This window comes from Thunnus maccoyii, chromosome 2, assembly GCF_910596095.1.
Source record: "Thunnus maccoyii chromosome 2, fThuMac1.1, whole genome shotgun sequence".
Lineage (NCBI taxonomy): Eukaryota > Metazoa > Chordata > Actinopteri > Scombriformes > Scombridae > Thunnus > Thunnus maccoyii.
This window is the reverse complement of record NC_056534.1, coordinates 3640171-3659183: the sequence shown is the minus strand read 5'-3', so window position 1 is coordinate 3659183 and position 19013 is coordinate 3640171. Positions and strand designations below refer to the sequence as shown.

The 19013-nt window shown below is 38.6% G+C and overlaps 1 protein-coding gene across 1 annotated transcript in view; it reads left to right on the top strand.

Moving 5' to 3' along the window:
• Window positions 1-6937: 6937 nt before the first annotated feature.
• Window positions 6938-19013, top strand: part of LOC121904704 (homeobox protein OTX1 B-like) — a 38244-nt gene continuing 26168 nt past the window's right edge. Inside the window, exons 1-2 of the mRNA XM_042422573.1 lie at window positions 6938-7010; window positions 15577-15627. The gene's annotated coding sequence lies outside the window, so the exon portion shown is untranslated. The remainder of the gene's footprint in view (window positions 7011-15576; window positions 15628-19013) is intronic.

Below are 19013 nucleotides of genomic sequence, written 5' to 3'. Positions count from 1 at the left end.
GCTGATATTTGATCGACGGAGGGGGGGGGGGGGGGGGGGGGGAGGGGCAGCAGGCGAGGAGGAAAAGCACCTTAAACTTCTCCTACAGAAAAACATACTTGTTCTCCCTGAATGTGGTATTAAAGTATGTCTTACAGTTTGCATAATTAAGCAGCTCCTCCAGTATTTAAAGGTTATTGTTGCTGTGTTTTCTCCCTTGTATTAATTAGTAATGGGTAGTAGTTAAATTTGCCAATTGATGGTGAGAGAATTCCCCAATCAAATTTAGTTAATTACTGCAAAACCCCAGTGATATTCACTGGAGAGCTGAGAGACGCCAGTCGAACGCTCGCAGAAAAATAAAGCTGGTGAAATGTTTCTAAAAGGTGAAATGTTCAAGTCAAGCACAGAACACATCGTTTATATTCATTTATAAAATTAGAGTGGTGGTATCTAGATCAGCTGGTTTGGTTTTATTCTGTCATAAAAACAACCTACACATAACACATTTTGGACGTATTCACCAGGACAACAAACAAACAAAAACACAGGTTAAAACTATGAACATAACACAAAAACAAACAAACTGTAAACAGCAAAGTAAAATAAAGTTTTATTCATAAAATTGATGCATGACACAGGATTATATCCATAGTGGTCATAAGTGATGTGCTGCTGTGTCTGAGCTACATTACCACCTGAAAGTTGTGAGATACGAATATCATTATACAAGTTGTACATTTTTACTTGAGTAGGATTGACTTCACTGTAAGTTTCCACATCACACTTGCGTAAGCTGCATACTGGACCAGTACTGGACCAGTACTGGCCTCCAGACTAGTTGTGATGTTGTCGTGTCAAATTGATGAAGAGCAGTTGGAAAAAAACACAAAGTCCAAAAACTACTTCTTAGGTGGTAAAGTCAGAGGTCCAAGCAGCAAAGTGTTCTTTAATGCCACCAAATAAGGAGAGCAAACAGTGCGTACAAGATGTACCAGGTCGCGCTGAAGGTTCACACCTATTGTCCATCCTCTTTATCTTTGGCCAGTTACACCATTATAATTTATCTTCGTCACTCGTTGTTGGTCAAACTCTTCAAGATAGGTTTTGAGCTGAACCGGATAAGTATTGGCATATCCAGTTCTGTCTAGTTAAGTCCCCCTTTTTTTTTTTATAACTATTGAGGATCATTTTACACCATTATTGCCGAACTGTCTCCTGGCCTTATTTTTTTAGAAGCTATTCTGGCCACTTTATACCCTTATTTCTTGATCTTCTCCAGACTTTAATGCAGACCCAAGCAAAGTGACATGTAATACAAACACACTCAAATTTATCCAGTGTATGACTCACTAGCACTTATTTGCTTATAATGTTTTCTGCATAGCTTAAAATGATCTTTTAGCACACCATGACTCTCAATGAAAATACATCACAATGTCACAGATCAGGCTCGCAGGTAAACGCCTTAATAAGATAAATGTGAAAAACAGCCTTCTAGTGTCAAACTGCACATATTACACATCGTTCTGCACAGTGAAGCTTGAACATCCAAGTGAAGTAACAATAAACAAAACACACTTTTGTAGCAACACCAGAATGTATAAATACTACATTTACCAAAAGTAAAAAGCTCTTCTTATAATTGGCCCTTATGAGAGTATATTGTTATATATTATCTGATGCATTAATGTGTAAAAAGCATTTTAATGTCGTAGCAGGTCGAGGTGGAGCTAATTTAAACCACTTTATAAACAGTCGGGTTGGACCGAGCCAAGATGGCGCCGGTGTAACAACTTTCTTTTTGTTGCTCTTAAAACTCTTAAAATTTGTCGTTTCATATCTTAACCTTCGACTGAAGCAGGACAGCGTGAAAACACAGTGAATCTTTATTTTTTGTCATTAGTTTTGTGATATATTTTTATGTAACATGTACCTGACGTATACTTTAGACTGTGGAGCGGATATGTGTGTGCAGAAGTGTGTCGTCATTCCCCCGTTCTGTTTAGACATTAAACACGGTCGGGTAGTAATTTCACACAAATCTATCATCTATATTTTATAATCTAATCAAATAAAAATCATTATCAGTGAGGAAACTAGTAGGCACAGTTGTCATAAATGTATAAAGTAAGTAAGAAGTAGTATTTAGCAGTAGAAGTAACGTAAAATGATACTCAAGTACCTCAAATTGTACTTAATGAGGTTACAAAAACTGCACATACTGTACACACAGTATGGATTTCACTGTGAATGATCTTTTATCACGATTTTCTATTCATTAAAGAAGGAGAGTTTATTTATGTAGATGCAGTTACCTCTGTGAAGGCGTTAAACTAGAGCTGCTACGATTAGTCGATTAATTGATCAGACAGAACAAGATGTTTGAGGACGTCATCTTTGGCTTTTTTCACCATTTTCTGACATTTTATAGACCAAACAACTATTCAATTAATCGAGAAAATAACAGTCGTTAGTTGCAGCCCTACATTAAACATCCTTAAATAGTAACCTCTCATGCAACGTTTAAAGAGATTATCAATTAAAAAACCCCAAAAATTTGTTGTATGATTTTTATTTCCCCACTGACTCGGCCATTGATTTCTTAAGAGTCCAAATCAATAACTTTTCTTTTGGATGAAATCCTCTCAGTCCTCCAACTCTGCAGATCCAAGATGAAAATCACAAGTTTTCCACATTTTCAGGACCAAAACCGTGAGTCTTAATGTGTAAATCAAGCGTACTGAGACAAATATGTTTTCCTTTGATAAGTTGAATTTCACTCCCGGTGCCAGCCGCCGCTCGCTCATTGTGGCTCCAGCTGAAGGTTTTTTAAGCTGCCGTACGTGAGCCGCATGGCTAAACGTCTGCTGGCTTTGAAACAAACAGCCCGCAAACGCTTTAAGTATATTATCAGCCAAGTTCTTTTAGGAACGTATTGCTAAAGGAGCTTACCATTTAATTAATGTAACTTCAGCGAGATTACACCCGGCCCAGCCTTGTAAGCAGAGGCAGAGTCTTATTGACCTCCTATGCAAGAGCTTAAAGACACAAGAATGGCGTTTTTACTCAACTTTGATGGGATAACTAGTATAATCTTTCAGTGGAAAGGGAGGAATAAAGTGTTTTAAACATAATACCCTTCCAAACTCTGAGTGGGCCTGTGTGACGTTCAAGTGCCGCTCTGACACAGCAACTTTTATCAACCTTGACTTTTTTTTTAAAAATTTGTTTTTCCATCAGGATTTATAGAAACTGAAGATTATTCAGGCCTGTTCAAACGACGGGGAAACAAACGCTGTTAGTTTTTCTGTATTTTTTAGCAAAATCTTGAACAGATTGTCGTGATGTATAAATGTACATTTTAAAAACGAGTGTTTATGAGTTTTATGCACAAATTCTCACTTTAAAGTTAATAATATACGATACTAAAGGATATAAAACTTAAAATTTAATCTGGATCAAAGTCTTGTCAGTTGTTTTTTCTTATTAAATCCTTAAATTAAATATTTTATGAAATGTATGTGTTTTGATGCAGTTTTTTCTTATTTTTTTTGTTCTCCAGCTCCTCTATACCATCCCAGATGTTACCGACCCCCCCCACACACACACTAACCCCCTTGGTCTCTCTGTCTTTTTTTTTTTTTTTTTTTGAGTTTTCGGTGTTGCCCTTTCAAACATTCTTTAACAGTGGGATAAAGGGACTGGGGGGGGATTGGGGGAGATTAGGCTACGGGATCCTCCAGGCATTGTCTGAGAATCTGCAGATAAAAAAAATAGCATTGGTTTGGTTTTGATTTGGTGGGACGGGGGCAGGGAGGGTGGGGGGAGTTGGGGGAGGGTGTGTGTGTGTGGGGGGGGGGTGTTAGCAGATTCGGGGGGCAGGTGGTGTTTGGGGGTTTTGTGAATAAAAAGATCTTGATATTTAGATGTGGTGGACAGAGGAGATGTTTATTGTTGGAGAAAGATTAGTTTCCTGTTTATATTTTGTATGATTGTGGAGGATTTCTAACACGAGAGCTACAACTATAATCCCTGATCATTTTCACAGATACTCTGATCCTCCTTATTTATCACGATTATTAATCTGGTTGCCTAAAAAAACAAATCTTTGCTTAATTTATGACATTTTCCACCTATATTCTGATTGCTTGATGACTGAAATTAAGAACTTCAATATACATGTTGATAATTTGTAGATAGAATAACCTTTATTTACACTCAGGACAGTTTTTCAACAACTATAACTACAATCGTCCCCTAACTTTAACACTGTGATCACTATTGTAGCTTTAAGGAAGTAGTAACTTTAACCCACACCATGTTTCTCTAACCTTAAAGGTGACATATTCTGCACATTTCCAGCTCTATGTTTATATTCTGGGGTTCTACTGGAATATCTTTGCATGATTTCCAGTTAAAAACTCCTTATTTATCTTCTACTGGTCCTTCTACAGCCCCTCAGTTCAGCCTCTGTCTGAAACAGGCTGTTTTAGCTCCTGTCTCTTTAAGGCCCCGCCTCCTGATGAGCCCACTCTGTTCTGATTGGTCAGCTTCAGGAAGCTTCCGGAGGCTACGTAAACAAACTATAGTAGCAGGATTTCACTTCTTTTTCTTATTAGATACGTCTATACGTGTTCAAGCCGGAATCAGATCTGAAATAATGAGAGTTAACAACAAAAACAACACATGGAAACACCTTAGCAACCACCTTAGCAACAAAGGCTACAGAACAGATGGCTGTTTGCTGTCATGTGCAACAGGCTGACGTCAGCTCGTCAGCAAGGTAGAAAAAAATGTTGAAAATGCTGAAGCCCTGACTTTTACGTACATTAACCTCAAGTTTTAGAACTTTGACCGCGTTTAACATCAGAACAGAATATAAATGACAGAAACCCAGAAAAATGTATGTTCCCTTGTGATAATTTTAACCCAAACCGTGATCTTTCCCTAAACCTAACCAAGTGTTTTTGTGCCTAAACCTAACCAGACCTTAACCACAGCGTTATCGCATCATAAAACAAGATTATTTTTTAATAGTAATGTGTAACGGTTTTAGAAAGCACAGACAAATGATGTCGTCCTGCAGATCACTGCCGATAGGAGCGCCAGATTATAAAATGTGTTATTCTGGAGTCACATGGTGGTCAAACCACGTATTTCGGTGTTTAATTTGGAGAACCTGTTGGCACGAAAAACAACTTAAAGCTGACATCAGCGTGAAAAACGGAGCCCTTTGTCCGGAAACACAACACGACGTCATCCAGCACGACGCTGCATTGACCAATCACATGCATGCAAGCCCACATTTCACTGAACGCTTGTTTTTCTGCTGTTTACCTCGAGACTGACGCGATGAAAGATAAAATAGTTGCTGTTGTGATAACTTTTCAGAGTTATTTGTTAAATTTGTCAGAAATTTAAGAAGAAAAAACATGAAGGCTCTGAATATCGATGGCCGAAGGGCAAAACCTCCCATCTGAAAAAATGCACTTTTTTGAGAAAACTAAAAAAAACTTGTTGTTTTCTCCTTATTATATGTAAAAAATAAAAATATGTGTCAACTAAGGTGCTTAGGATGACTTTTCTGTCACAACGGAGGGCGGGATTATCCTGCAGACAGACTGAATATGAGCAGCCTTCCTTGTTCTCATCATCCAAAGTGAAATCCACCGGAGGTTTTTCACCTGCTGTAACAAAACATGATGATAAATAAAGTTATACTGTAACACATAAAAAGATTTTATCAACATTAAAGCTGCTTAAAGGGTTAAAACAGAAACAACAGAGACTAAATAATGACTCAGATTTCATTCAGCTGAAATTATGAAAGCAGCTGAGTGAAGTTCAGATGACTGTGTGTGTATTGATCAGCTCGTGTATCAGTCTACATGTATTGATGAATCTATTAACACTGATCAGAGGTGAAAGACAGTAAAGTGATTGATCAGCTCCTGAAGGGGACATTTCTCTCTTCCTTTCTATCATAAACAACAGAACTGTGGATAAATACGTATCATAATTTCTTCCCTTTCTGAAACCTGATAAGTGATCATATGAATTGATCACCTGTGCAGCGGAGTTGTTATTCTTCCAGGTCTGAATGCTCCTGATGGATCAGCAGGTGGTTATCAGCTGCTCGTCAGCAGCCTGTTACAGGCTCCATTCAGATGCTCATATCAGTTAATTAGCACCGGCTGAATCTCTCCCAGTAATCTGCCTCCATTCACGTGCTAAAGAAGCCGTCACTTTACTTAAGTAGTTGTTATTTCCTTTTGTCTTTAATGCCTCTTGGTTGCAAAACATCCACATGCCGAGAATTGTGATGCGACTGACAAACTCGCTGCTGGATTAAACAGGAAAAGCATTTTAGTTTAAGGATATTATCGGTTATTTTTTTTTTTTTACAGTTTTATCAGTTTTCTTTGCTTGTTTTTGTCACATTAGTTTGGTTCTTATTTCTTTAGCAGGGAAAGTGCATCTTCCTCTGTAATCATGCATATTTCCTGTTTAAAAGGGATGTTGGAGTGGAAATATCATAAAATTGAGCTTTACTAATGTGGATACTTTTCAAAATAATAAACCACAGAGTCTCTGAAAAACAACATCTTTTTACCACAAGATGTGTAGTTGCATGTTATATGTTTAATGCTGTTATAAGTCCAATATGTTGCATGACGCTGACTAGTACGGCATTAAAACACATAACACGACTGAAAATATGTTGTTTTCAATGACAAATTGATAAAACTTTGTCCAAAAAATTCCTTCCAATTCCTTTAAAACTGCCAGTAATTGTTCCCCTGAATGCTGCAGCTGATACAACAGACAACAACAAAGATGTCTGTAAATTAAATCTCTCTCTATTTAATATTGTTTTTGAAATATTTCTATTTTTTTTATTAATTTTATTACAGACTGATGAGCTGAAATCTTTCCCTCCCTGCTGGAATCCTTCGCCTCAGACGCCTCCCGTGTCCTATTGGAGTTAGTTCAGCCATTAGCCGAGCAGATTGATTCATTACGCTAATGTGAGTCTAACCCTGTTGGCCCTGTTGAAATGCGTGCAATATGACACTCCTCAAATTTGTTCTAACACATGCCCTGGGGAGCCAAACAGAGCCGCTGCTAATGGGGGAGGTGGAGCCAATTATGCAGAGAAGAGCCGACTGTCAACAGATATTAGGACGATATCGGCTCTGTGTGCTATCAGCCCGCCCCGCCTCCTCAAACACAACAAACTCACAGCTTCTCTTAAAGCTGCTCGCCTCAGTTTGGAAGGAAAAAAAAAAAAAAAGGACCGAAGGGGGCTATAAAAATCTGTGCCTGCTGAAAAGCAGATTTCAAAAGTGTCAAGAATCCTGTTGAGTAAATATTTAAAGCTCATGAATCAGTATCTTTAAAATTTAGAAGATTCATTTGCTATTTTATTAAACATTTACACAAACTGGCAGATTTTCAGAATAAAATCTCACAATCAAACTGACTGTTTTGGCTCTTTTATTTGTCCAAAATTATACTTATCATACAAAAAAGCACATGTGAATTACATATAAAACACACGTCAAGGCACATGTTGTTTTAGGACGTTTCACGTGTGGTAAAATTCACATTATACAGGCAAATATTTCACATGTGAAATTCAACACATCACATGTCAAAAGTAAACATGAAACATAAATGAATATGTGATTAATTCACATTTACATACTTGTGGTTTTCGGACATTTAACATGTGAAACGTGATATTTCACATGTGGTTTTTTCCACCGTACATTCAATACAGAAAACTTTTCTCGCTACAGTGGCTCATGAGTGTCAAAATACGACACTGACTGAGTGTTTCCAGAAGTCCAATCAGATTTTTAAGAGGTGGGGAGAAACTAAACAACAGGGTTGGTCACATGATGATGTAAAACACAGTCTGGACAGACAAGAGAAGAAGAAAATAAGATTTTTACTTAACATTTGTAGACGTCACGTAACCTGTTATTACACAAAATGACCAAACATGAATTCAGTTCCAAAGAATTTGTCTTTGAATGATAAATTAAATTTGCACATCATATGTGGAAAATGTGGGGAAAAAAACAAAACATATGACAATAAATAAAACACAAGAAGTTAAGAAGTTAAAACAGCAGATAAAATATATCAAATCACACGTTTGGAACCTCAAATTGATTTAAAGGTCTGTTATTACGGGGAGCAACTCTGTCTAGATTTAATGGTTCAGTTTTACATATTGTGCCTTTAATAGCACTAGAAACATGGATAACTTATATCTAATTATTGTCTAATGGTAATTAATGTATTCAAAGACCCGTCAATCAATGTGAAATCCTGTGTTTTACATTTTCATGATCAGGGATACATGTTAGATCACAGATTGGGGTTAAAAGGATAATTCTAGTTTCTTACAACATGGACCATTTTATCAGTAATAATAACATTTTATGCATCAAGTTATTACCTGAAATCTGAAGACCTCACTAATAGGGGTGGGCCCAAATATAAACACATTATTCAGCAAAGTACAAATATTTGTTTCATACAAATATTTCAAAAATTATTTGTTTTCAGGAAGAAAAATAAACCATGTCAAACTATCTCAGTGTCTCTCCTCTGCTCCGCTGTTACGTCTGTCAGCAGGTCTCAATGAGGGGAGTCACATCCACCTGCTACATGACGCACATTTCCTAATTTGGACACTTTAATTTTCTAAAATTAAAAGCGTAATAAAAACAAAAACAGTATTTTTAGGCCTCCTTTCCACTTTTTTCAAATACAAATAATTTTGCTGCCTCAACAGATACAGATACAAATACAAATACAAATACTGGGCTCTCTGCACATCCCTACTCACTAAAAATAAGTCTGACATGTTACACAAAGAGAAAATAAAGGCAAAGATGCTCAAATTATGACTCAAACATCTATCACAGTTGAACTGTGACATACCGTAATTACTGTAGTTGTGCTCACACCTATATATGATGCTTTCAGTTTGACCTCCAAATAAAATGCTTTAAATAAACTGCTGGTTTGTTTCCAACATGTCTGATCAGGTGACTGCTCACGCTTTTGTCCCACAAGACTTCTTTTTGCACTTTGGTGAGAGCAGCGTTATTATTACTGACAGACATGATGGCAAACGCTATAAAAAAGGAGATCCAAGTTGTAATGGCACAATTAAATATCTGAAGTTAAAAGCTGTTATGATGACTGGTTTACATATTGAAATGAGCCTCTTTTTGTTTGGAGCAGGTGGGTTTAAATTACACCAGTATTTATATGGAGGCTGCTGGTCGTTTCCCACCAACTGACTGGGAAAGAAACGTAGTTATGGAGACTTTGTCACATGAGGAGAAGAGGTGATGTTATGTGAGGAAATGACCCTTGAGTTTGAGTTAAACCACAGATTGCTCTTTATTTATCCCTCCTCTCCTGGTTTTATCTCCCATCTGAGAGTGTGCAGAGAGGAGGGAAGCGGCGTCTGCGGCGGGCAGAGATAAGGCCCGTTGTTGTGGATGTGGGGGTGGGTGGTCTTATTTACCTGTAGCTGAAGAGGCTTTCAGCTCCCTGCAGGCCGCCGCTTTACATTGTGTCCCCCCGCTGCTCTGTCAACACTCACCCCAAGCACCGCCGAGTCAACGGCCTCGTGCACGAGAGCCTGAGGAACATATGGTCACCAGCTCAGCGTGCACGCTCTCAAACTCTGATATGTAGATGATGTGTCGAGGCTTTGGATAATATGAGGATGATAACACTGTCCATGGTTATATGTCAGTGGTGGAAGAAGTATTCACATCCTTTATTTAAGTAAAAGTACCAATATATCAATGTAAAAATACTCCATTACAAGTGAAAGCCCTGCATGAAAAGTCCTATTTAAAGGTGCAGTTTGTAGAATTTAGTGGCATCTAGCTTGGCAGAAATGGAACATAATATTAATAAGTATGTTTTAATTAGTGTTTAATCACCTGAAAATAAGAATCGTGTTTTTGTTACCTTAGAATGAGCCCTTTATATCTACACAGGGGGCGGGGCCTCCACGGAGACCGCCATGTTTTTCTACAGTAGCCCAGAACGGACAAACCAAACACTGGATCTAGAGAGGATCTTTCATATTTTTTGCGAGTTTCGCGGCCACTAAATCCTACACACTGGTCCTTTAAGTAAAAGTACATAAGTATTATGAGCTTGATGTAGTTAAAGTATTGCAGTAAAAGTACATAAGTATTATGAGCTTGATGTAGTTAAAGTATTGCAGTAAAAGTACATAAGTATTATGAGCTTGATGTAGTTAAAGTATTGCAGTAAAAGTACATAAGTATTATGAGCTTGATGTAGTTAAAGTATTGCAGTAAAAGTACATAAGTATTATGAGCTTGATGTAGTTAAAGTATTGCAGTAAAAGTAGTGGTTTGGTCCCTCTGACTGATATATTATTATATATGACATCATTAGATTATTAATAGTGAAGCATCAGTGTTAGAGCAGCATGTTACTGTTGTAGCTGCTGGAGGTGGAGCTAGTTTACACTACTTTATATACAGTTAGCTAGTTTAGTCCAGTGGTTCCCAACCTAGGGGTCGGGCCCCTCCAAAGGGTCAGCAGATAAATCTGAGGGGTCGTGAGATGATTAATGGGAGAGGAAAGAAGAAAAAACAAAGTTCTGATACACAAATCTGTTTTCAGTTTTTGGACTTTTTCTCTAATCTTTGATTTTTGCTGAAATATTGGATCATTTGAACATTTATTGAAATGAAAGCATGTGAGAAGTTTAGAGGGAAAAATCACTATTTGGTGGAGCTGTTAACAACTCATAGACATGTGAAATGTGACCCCGACTACACACTGCTTTTTGTAAGACGTCAAAAGACAAAAAGGTTGGAAACCACTGGTTTCATCTTTAACAATGTGTTGTATTTTAAAAGCTTGTTATATTATCCATTGTGTCAAATCTTCATCTGAAAAGTAACTAAAGCTGTCAAATAAATGTAGTGGAGTAGAAAGTACAATATTTCCCTCTGACATGTAGAAAGTAGCATCACATGGAAATACTCAAGTAAAGTATCTAAGAAATATATTTTATATATACTTAAGTAAATGTACTTAGTTACTTTCCACCACTGCTTATTGTCAAATGTCAGTTTGTGATGTTTAAGCAAGAAGACAACTTGGTGTGAGTTTGGTGTTATTGTATAATTTTCTTATTGTCAACAAATTCCATGAAAAGACCAAAACCAACAACGTGTTGGCTCTAATCACCAAACCCACTGGATCCTACTGAAGACGTAAGTCTTTAAAAACAGCTCACAGATATATTGACTCATCTTTTAAAAAAGGATGGAATGAGTCTTAGTTTATATCTAATGTTTAATTAAATTATATTATATTTATATATTACTTTATATTACTGTGGTAAAACAGTGCAGAGTCTTTAAATCAACCTTATTCAACGGCATCACCACACATCTATAACATCATCATCAATCCACATCATGTAATCTGCATTCAGATGCTGTGTTGCACATTAAACATTATCTGAACCCTTTGTTGTGAGAATATAAGCCTCATTTCAGGAGGAAACCTTAGTTTCCATTAAAGAAAAAAAAAAAAGCAGCAGGTAAACCAGTTTAGCAGGTGATCCCTCATCTCAGGGGCTCCACCCTTCTCTGAAAGCCCATTTGTGCATTTTTGGCTGAGCGTTTCCTGCCCTGTTTGCTCATTTGTGTGACCGAGGAGGGGGAAAAAAAAAAAAGAGTCAGTGTCCAGATTGCGGTACATCTGCTGTTTTCGGCGGCGTGGCGAGGCCTGGCCGCCATGCCACGCAGGTGCTGCTCCTTCCCCCCCGAAGGCCACATTCTTCTATAGCCATGTGCTGCCTGAGCAAACTGCGCTTCTGAGCAAGGGCCCTGTCCCACCACTGACTGGCCACTGCCCCGGCAACATGCATTGTTGCTCTATGCAAATCCGCTCACACTGGGACAGAGGCTCGGGGAGGGGGTATCCTGAGCTCAGGAGCTCGGGATAGAGAAACGGAGGCCGGCCAATAAATGAAAGTTTGCCTTAAATCCTCTGGATAATAGAGGCAGAGGTTGGGGCCGAGCCTCGAAGCCGAGATAAACAGAGGGATTACTCCTCGGTTTTGCATCACTCACTCTCCTCTGGGTGGCCCTTAACCGTCAGGAAAGCAAAGAGGGGAGAGGGAGTGGCGAGAGAAGAAAAAACGTTTAACGCATGGACATTCACACAGCACATAGGGGGAAAAGAAGTGAGCCTAATTCCATCAAAGACTGAGAAATTAGCAATTAATTTATTCCAACCTCCCCGCCCCTGCTCCTTTTCTATTTTCAGCCCAATTGTTGGTTAGTTCTGCAACATCTGGTCCAGAACAGTCACTGTGCCTGATGACTGATGCACCCTCCATTAAAGTAGAATGGCAGAGAAAATCTTCCCTTTTTCATTCATTTCTTGTCCATGGGAGATTAGTTTGGTACGATGTGAAAAGTAATCATTAAAAATGTTGCTCTTTTTGCAGGCCATGCATAACCACCGCGGGCAGCGCCTTTATTTGCAATTGTAATTTAAAGAATAATTAAAGAAGTTAAATGATTCTGTAAATGTAGAACAACTTGAGTCTTTGTGCTCAAGGGTGCATGAACCTGCGCCTTATGGCTGGTTGCTCCGATAAACTCGGTAATGAAAGAATGTAGCGCCACACTAATGACAAATTTTGAAGTGTTTTGGATTTGCTCATTCTCCTGTCCTCGGCTCACGCTCCCTCTGATGCCTTGACTTTAATCTGAGGCGGGCGACGAGGAACAGAAAAGCCACAATGAAGCGTTTTCATCAAATTAGCAAAAAAAAAAAGAAAAAAAACCCCACATCGATTGAGTGATTCACTGATCGACTTAAATCATTTTGAGAAAATGAACATGAAAAAAGAGCAGCCCTGAGAACAAGCGCAGAACATCAGAGATATGATTTAAGATGAGCGTAACAGGGACGACGTCGATAGCAAAGACACGACATGCAGTCAATATTACACAACAGCACAAATTTAAACATCCAATACAAACAGTAAGGCTTCATTATCCATTCATCTGCTAATTACTTTCCCAATTAATCAATTAAACATTCTCATTTTGTCTATATCATGTCAGAAAATGGAAAATTTCACGGGGCCCAAGATGAGTCCTAAACACAAATATATTCAGTTTATTATAATATAAAACAGGAAGTAGAAACAAACTGTCACACTGGAAAAGCTGAAACCATCAAACTTAGACTTAATCATTTATAAAGTTTATAAAGTTTATCATTTTCTATTCTACTGTCTTTTTATTGGGAACTGTGCAACGCTTTGTTTATTAAGATAAAAACAGTTATTGATCTTGTAAATATGGATGATGCACAAAGACTGAGTTCACATATGAAACATATAAATTAGTCGGTTACTTTATCAAGATAATCAAAGCAATAGTTGTTATTTGTGAGCAGTTCATTTGGGATTTTTGTTTTGTTTTCATTTCATTTCTTTGTCCACCTGTTTCTGTTTATGCAGGAAGATGCATGTTTAGTAAAATAGTGGTGTCTTGTTATCTCATGTGGGACGGACCGAATGTTTGGCATGACACAGAAATACAAATTAAAACTAAAACTATAAAAACAAAAAACAGCCGCCTGTTGAAATCTGTCAATCTACTAATCGATTAATCAACAAATCGTTTCGGTTCTAATTTTTTTTTTCTTTGCTCACAATCTGTCAGTGCAGGTGTACAAAAGATTTATTTAGTTAAATTAAACGTCAGGAATGAAATTGCACGATAGCTCTGCTAAACTTTTAAACAACGGTGCATTTTGTTCATGTCAAATCATTAAAAGATAAAGCTGGTTGACAACAGCGTGTTAGTGCTTCTCGACCCTGTTTGCAGCTCTCGGCTTCGATCATATTGGTTCCTCCTGAAGACGTAAATCTTTAAAGTATATATTTTCATTTTTAAAAAGGCTCAGTACTTTCCTGAAACAGCTGGTCACTGTAGTTTTTAGCAAACGTTACTCAGACAGCGGAAAATAGTGCATTTGTTGGGAACTACTTTCAGCGGCGGATGAATCCACATTTGGTGCTTTAGTGAGTATTTCTGGCATGTTACATATGGTTCATTAGTGTTTTTAACAGTTTTTGGACAACGATGGAGGTCTACAGCACAGAGGAATAAGATCGATCAGGCTTTGAATACACACACAATATTTGTTAGTAGGATTTTCTTTAAAAAAAAAAAAGAATATCACAACATTTTTTCCTTTAACTTGGATCAAATTACAGTGAAAATCTTTGACTCAGCATCTCCAAATTTGGTGGAGAGTGGAGCAGAATCGGCCTCGTATCAATCACATCAACCTGCTTTTGAGCTGCACAACCAGCAGCTTATATACACCTCCCCTCCCCTAACACACACACACACACACACACACACACACACACACACACACATATAACCCCAGCTCTGGTGGAAATGAATGAGCTGTTGACATTCTTTGGAGTCATTGTCCACGATAGCAGGGCCAACTGCTGGGATTTAGCAGATAAACCCTTCCACTGAGACCTGCATCCATTACACATTTCACTACATCAGTTAGTCTCTTTCTGTTGGCTCATGGCACAAAAGACAACACACAAACCTGGACAAGTTTGGTCAGATTTGCATGTTTGGTAATAAAAATTAATGCAGTTTAACCGCAGATGTCAGAAAATAAACCGAATGTGTGAAAATTCTCTGGAAAATCTTTCCGACTGGGCCGTGAGGGAGAGGAGAGGGAGTGATGGCAGTGTCCCATCGCTCCTGCAGAGGTGACCTTGAAGGCTGTGGTTGTTCTGGGCAGGTCCAAGGTGTCACTGTGGGTAACTGCATCAGTGTGAAGCCGGATGTAAACAGGCCTACAGTGCCCAGTCAACCTTCCCTGGAGGAATGAAAAATTATAAATCCATTAGCAAGTCACTCCATGCAACAGTTTTCAACAAATATATATATGTATATGTGTATGTGTTTGTATGTGTGTGTGGATGTATAGCATTAATTTTCCTTCAGAATAATGTACATCAAAATGTTGGAAGCAAGCAAACAAAAGTGTCATTACAGGTTAAATTGCAGTTTATAGTTTAATTTTACAAACGTTTCTTGGACAAATAATTAATCTGAAATCTGAAGGAAGAAATATTCTCTTTGTTGGACCAAAAACACTGTAAAAGCTGAGATGACGACAGGATGAAGCTACTATTTACAATCTGTAAACAACCTGTCTAGTTATTGCAAGTTAGCTAGGTTAGCTTTCATTTTACGTAACCAGACAACAGATCAACAATTATTATACAATTACGTTTATCTCTTATTTAGGTAAACAAGGTTTTATGCCTCTTGATGAAAGAACATCTTGCTACTTGAGTTTAGCTAGTTAGCCTAGCTGACCACAAGAGTACATTTTGATCTGCAGGTTATGTAAACGACACAAACTTGCACTTACTAGCACTTTATATCCTAACTCACTTTTTAAAAATGTTTTTTTCTTTATTTTATGTTTTTTATGCAGTTCTGCCCCCCAAGTTCACACTACAGCTGCCTACAACTACATCTAAGCAAGGTAGGTAACTTAGCTAGCTTTCCAAATCACAAATCATTTAAAAAGACACCACTGCCATTTTCTGTCATATGTTTACCAGACGTTATAGCTACAGTAACATCCTAAAACTAGCTAGTTAGATTAAGCAGCTAAATGCTGTTTAAAATGTAAAATAGCAGCAGACATTTTGACTTAGCAGTGTCCGTGTAAGCCTGAATGGCCCCTAAACTGGTAAACCTAAAAAATAATGCAGCTATTATTATTGTATTGATTACACTTGTGTTTGACCGATCGAAATGTCCAATCAATCACTCATATGTTCATTTGATTAAACAGCTAAATGCCTAAAGTTCCCTTTGATGCTAGGTTTTCCTCCCTATTAGCTACATAACGGAAACTAGCTAATTTTAATTAAAAAGCTAGATGACTAGAATACTTTTTAACATGAGGGCTTTTCTCACAGCAGGCATTGGACTTGTTATAGCAGGAAAAATAAAGGTGTAACTTTAAACATTGATGATCCCTCCAGCGAGACAGAGAATCTAATAGAAATGCAGCCTTATAAATGTTATTAGTTACACCCAGTTTGATGAGTTAAAAAACGATCAGTTATTTTACTTGTTGACTTGATAAACACCTAGTTAGCAAAATAGCAGCTACCCAAATGATGAGTTTCTCTAAAGTTTGCTTTACAGAAGGTGTAAAGTAGATGTTTATAAATGTAGTCTCTAACCAGTTGTTAATTTTTATATATGACTAAAACTGAGACCTGAACCCGGACTGTTAAAGACTGGTAGTCCACTAAATTACAATCCTGATCCTGAACCCAAAGCAAAATTTTTAAATTTTCATTTTTGCTTTATTTCATCCGTTTCCGAGCCTTAGCTTACCAAGCAAATGCAACACATTGGCAATTTCTGGCAAACACCACAGTCACCGAGAGAAAAACAGTAATTTCTTGATATATTACAATACCCAACTCGACCCAAAACCCAACAGCTTCTGCTTTACAACATACACCTAACGTGACTTCCTCCAGTTTCATTGTGCAATTTCACTCTTATTTCGTGAACTTGGCCACCTGCTGTCAAAGTCCAGGACAGTGATGATATTGTCTTTTCCCATGATCCTCTTGGCAACGTCCCGCCTAGGAAAGCAGCCCGACATGACAAAAAAATCTTGAAAGAACACAAAGGCACAAAGAGGTGGAGGGCGCAGCGGCAGAATCGGCCATCTCGGGCCCGACAGAGGACTCGGCCTCGCCATACAGCCGGGCCACTCCAATTCTGAGCGAATGCTAATGAGATTGCTCTGATCCCTCCGGTGCTTCCCATGTTTTCAACACCTTCAAGGACCACATGGCGCTAGCAGCATAAAGACAACTAAATGAGAAATCTGAACGTTTTTTTGTGATGCCGGGGGCCTCTTCGCTTTTCAACCTGGCCGCCCATTCAGTGTACCTCCCTGAAAAGAAAAGATAAGAAAGAGAGTGCTACAGGGGGTGTGGATGAGTAAACTTTTCAGGAAAATGGCATATTTGCGAACCTGAAGTAATAATCAATTTATGGCCACGCAAGGGCGAAGCCTTTGACGCAGGGAAGAATCGCGGGTTGGGAAATTGAAAAGTGGGGAGGAGAAAGGGAAAGGAGATGCTCAAATTTGGAGGCTGTTTCTCACAACCGCTGTAATGAGATCACTAACATCTTGAGCTGGCCTCCACTATAGCAGCCAAACAACAGGCTCCCAGATGAAAGGTGAATGGGCCTAGGTTCCCGCTGGCTGGTTCAGAAGCACTTTAATAGCACAGCGCCCTATGAAAGGTTCCTGGGCAGTAGCTCATATTAACGGCGAAGCACACTGCTTAATAGGATGATGCCTTTTGGCTTTTGTCATGAGATGATTAAGGGCTTCGTTGTCACCGGTGCCTGTTGAGCACAAGGCACTAGAATCCACTCTGCCGGGCTTATTGTCTGGGTCTATGTAGTAAAAGGGGCCCTTTTGATGAAAACACCTCTCAGGGATCTATCAGGTGAGCTCTGCTTTGGAGTCTCACATCTACGCCTCCTTCAAAATATCTCAAGTGCTTTGTTTTCCTCTAAAGACCCTTGAATCTGTCATCGTGTTCGTACAAAGACAAATGCCGTAGAGGGGAGCAGCAAAGGGATGAAACTTGGTGGTAATGGTCCTCGAATAAAGAAAATATGTACGCACGTCTGTAATTAATTTACCTTGTTGTATTAACTGTGCAGTGTGCGTTTGGGTGGGAATTTGCAAATTTTGGCAAGCTTCTTGCGTTGGGTTTTTTTTAAACATTCAAAGTCAATCGCCACCAGCCTTTCACTGAATCACAACATCTGCCTCTTTTCAATAGAAATCAACTTATTTAAAGCATTTCCTTGTTGTCAATATCTTCTCTTTCTCACACTGTCTCATCTCAACTGCCACTCATTACGCATAATTTCCTTTCTCCAGACTTCCGGGACTAAATGACTTGTTAAGACGAATATTTTTTTTTTGCTGCAACAAAGCGGCGTCTCCTCCATTTCACTCAGACGTTGGACAAATCACAACACGTTCAGTCAATCGAAAAACATTTCTGTCAGGTTTAGCGAGATCCTCGGGCCAAAATATCAATGAAAGAGGCATTAAATGAGCTCTTTTTATGCTTTAAATAAAAGAAAGATTGCACGTTATTGCCACAATTTACCACAGAGGGAAGGTGACTGAACAGGATGAATGTTGGCCAGATTGACGTTAAACAGAGAATGCACTATGTCCATTTTTTGCAATCAATGCAGGTCCTTTCAATCAGGAGAGCTTTATACTCGGGATTAGTTTTGGTGACTTAAGAAGCTAGACTACCTCCGTGCCCCCACCATCTGCAACTGCACCCCCCGCCCGCCCTCCTTTACCCCTCCGAACCCCCCTCACAAAAATAGCACAAGGATACTGCCAGCCTTTTCACTCCCTCCTAACAAGGCGACTCCAAAGCACAGGCCCACTCCAAGTAATTAAATCAATCCCTTTGTGTTCCCCAATATTCCCCTTCAGTGGGTGACTGCCCAAGATCTGATTATGGCTCTTCATGCATATTCAGGCTGAAGCTACAACTTGTCTAGAACAACCTCTTACTTTTTATACTAGCGTCATGAGCAGCCAACATGCACCAATTTCCTCTTTTTTTTACCCCCTTAACTTTGTTTTTTTTTAATATATACATACATCCCAGAATCCACAGTTTGTTCCAGCAGGTCTTTGACTCTGAAATGAGGAGCGGTCACTGACTCCAAAGGCTCAGGCATATTTAAGAGAAAGCCGTAAGATGAGGAGAAGTTAGGGTCGGAGCCCGAAAGACAAATTGGATTAGCAAGTATTGGATTAAAGGTAAAACGGAGGGATAACAAACA